The sequence below is a fragment of the Lacerta agilis genome, chromosome 12 (genome assembly GCF_009819535.1).
Source record: "Lacerta agilis isolate rLacAgi1 chromosome 12, rLacAgi1.pri, whole genome shotgun sequence".
In the NCBI taxonomy this organism is placed as follows: Eukaryota; Metazoa; Chordata; class Lepidosauria; order Squamata; family Lacertidae; genus Lacerta; species Lacerta agilis.
The window spans coordinates 54324154-54326906 of record NC_046323.1 but is presented as its reverse complement, the minus strand read 5'-3'; positions in this window follow the sequence as shown (position 1 = coordinate 54326906).

Here is a 2753-nt window from a genome sequence, read left to right as displayed (position 1 = left end):
TCTAGACGCAAATGGAAAGGAGATTTGGAAGGGAAGACGTTGCAATGCATCCGCACATAACATGGTATTTGATGTGTGACTGCCAGCAGTGGCGTAGCTAGCCTCTGCGGTGCTGGGGGCAGCGGCAGCGCAGAGGCACCCCCATGGGGGAGGGGCACAACGCGTGCGTCGTGACGTCATCATGACATCGCGATGCACGTGTATGCAGAAAGGGGGAATTTCCCCCTTCCCGAGGCTTTTTTTCGGCGGGGGGTGGTGGCCAGCTAGGAGGGGGGGGGCAGGTTTGACACCCCCTCGCTGGTCGGGGCCCCCCCCCGCCGAAAAATAGCCGCTGGAAGGGGGGAAAGGCGACATGCCCCCTCCCCTCGGGTCCGCCCGGCGGGGCGGGGTGGAAGGGACCGGCCAAAGTGTCACCCCCCCTCCCCTTGACCTAGGGGCGGGCCCCCCCCCCCGCAATGCCCCTGACTGCCGGAAGTGGATGCACCTAGGAAATGCTCTGGGCAACAATGCCTCTCCAAAAATGAAGTCAGGTACAAGGAAGTCCTTCAAAGAGGCGGGCTTCTTTGTCGCGCTTGATCTGGAGAGGTGTGTGTACGTGTGTGAGCTGTGGCGCACACCCAGGGACAACAGAGCGTGGCCTGGTAGATGAAGGGAACGCTGTGGATATAGCCTATCTTGATTTCAGCAAGGCCTTTTGACAAGGTGCCCCATGATATTCTTATAAAGAAGCTGGTAAAATGCGGGCTAGACAATGCTACCATTCAGTGGATTTGTAACTGGCTGACTGACCGAACCCAAAGGGTGCTCATCAATGGCTCCTCTTCATCCTGGAGAGAAGTGACTAGTGGGGTGCCACAGGGTTCTGTCTTGGGCCCAGTCTTATTCAACATCTTCATCAATGACTTGGATGATGGGCTTGAGGGCATCCTGATCAAGTTTGCAGATGACACCAAATTAGGACGGGTGGCTAATACCCCAGAGGACAGGATCACACTTCAAAATGACCTTAACAGATTAGAGAACTGGGCCAAAGCAAACAAGATGAATTTTAACAAGGAGAAATGTAAAGTACTACACTTGGGCAAAAAAAATGAAAGGCACAAATACAGAATGGGTGACACCTGGCTTGAGAACAGTAAATGTGAAAAGGATCTAGGAGTCTTGGTAGACCATAAACTTGACATGAGTCAACAGTGTGATGCAGCAGCTAAAAAAGCCAATGCAATTCTGGGCTGCATCAATAGGAGTATAGCATCTAGATCAAGGGAAGTAATACCGTAGTACCACTGTATTCCGCTCTGGTCAGACCTCACCTGGAATACTGTGTCCAGTTCTGGGCACCACAGTTCAAGAAGGATACTGACAAGCTGGAAGGTGTCCAGAGGAGGGCAACCAAAATGGTCAGAGGCCTCGAAACGATGCCTTAGGAGGAATGGCTTAGGGAGCTGGGTATGTTTAGCCTGGAGAAGAGAAGGTTAAGGGGTGATATGATAGCCATGTTCAAATATATAAAAGGATGTCATCTAGAGGAGGGAGAAAGGTTGTCTTCTGCTGCTCCAGAGAAGCGGACACGGGGCAATGGATTCAAACTACAAGAAAGAAAATTCCACCTAAACATTAGGAAGAACTTCCTGACAGTGAGAGCTGTTTGACTTCTGAATACCACTTGCTGGCAACCACAGGAGGGGAGAGGAGAGGGCTCTTGAGTTCGAATCCTGCTTGAAGGTTTTCCACAAGTCACTTGCTGGCCACAAGAAAAACTTTCTCATGGTAGGAGTGGGTTTGACAGTGGAACTGCTTGTGGACTCTCCTTCCTTGAAGGTTTTTAAGCAGAATTTGGATGGCCACCTGTCATGGATGCTTTATTATTTGAGATTCCTGCATTCCAGGGGGGTTGGACTAGATGACCTTTGGGGGTACTTTGCAATTCTACGGTTCCGTGCTTCCAAATTGCTGGAAACCCCAGTAGGGGAGCTGCTCTTGTGTTCGAATCCTGCTGCTTGGCTTCCCGCAGGCACCTGGTTGGCCATGGTGGGAGGACGAGATAGGCCAGGGGCCTGATCCGCCCGCGGCTCTTCTTCCGTTCTCATTCCAGTTCTTCCCAATTTCCAGCTTTAACTGGGAATTGCTGCATTGCACGGGCTTGCAACTAAATGACTGGGGATCCCTTTCCACCTCTCCGATTCTACGGTCCTCCCTCTGGCCGCCCCCTCTCCGGTTTGCGCCCCATTTCGCATCCACCACCCCCCACCAACGCTTCCAGTCTCTGTCTCCCCCAATTGCCTTCCGTACACCCCCACCCCAGCTCTAAACTGTGCCCAGGGGCGCGCGTGCATTGCAGCAGCAGCAACTGGCCTTGGCGAGCGACCGCGCGTCCAGCAACTGCAAGAGCGCAGCGGCTGCAACTGGGCAGGGGCGGGGGGCGGGGGGCGGGGATGCTGCGCGCACCCGCGCCTCCGCGTCCGTGTGTATGTATGTGAGTGTATGTTTGTGTCTCTCCCGCCCCCCGCGGGCACCGTAATCCTCCTTGCAGAAGCGCCTCCTCCTCCCTCCTCCTGCTCCGCGGCTCTTGGCGCTGCGCGCGGCGAGGCGGGGCCGGCGCTGCTGCTGCTCCTGCCGCTGGAGCTGGGGCTGGAGGCGGCGGCGGCCGGGGGACGATGGGGCAGCGGCGGCGGCGGCGGCATCCTCCTCCTCCTCGGGCCGGCTGGGCGGCGGCGGCGGCGGCAGCGTCTGGGCGCTGATCTCGGGGGGCG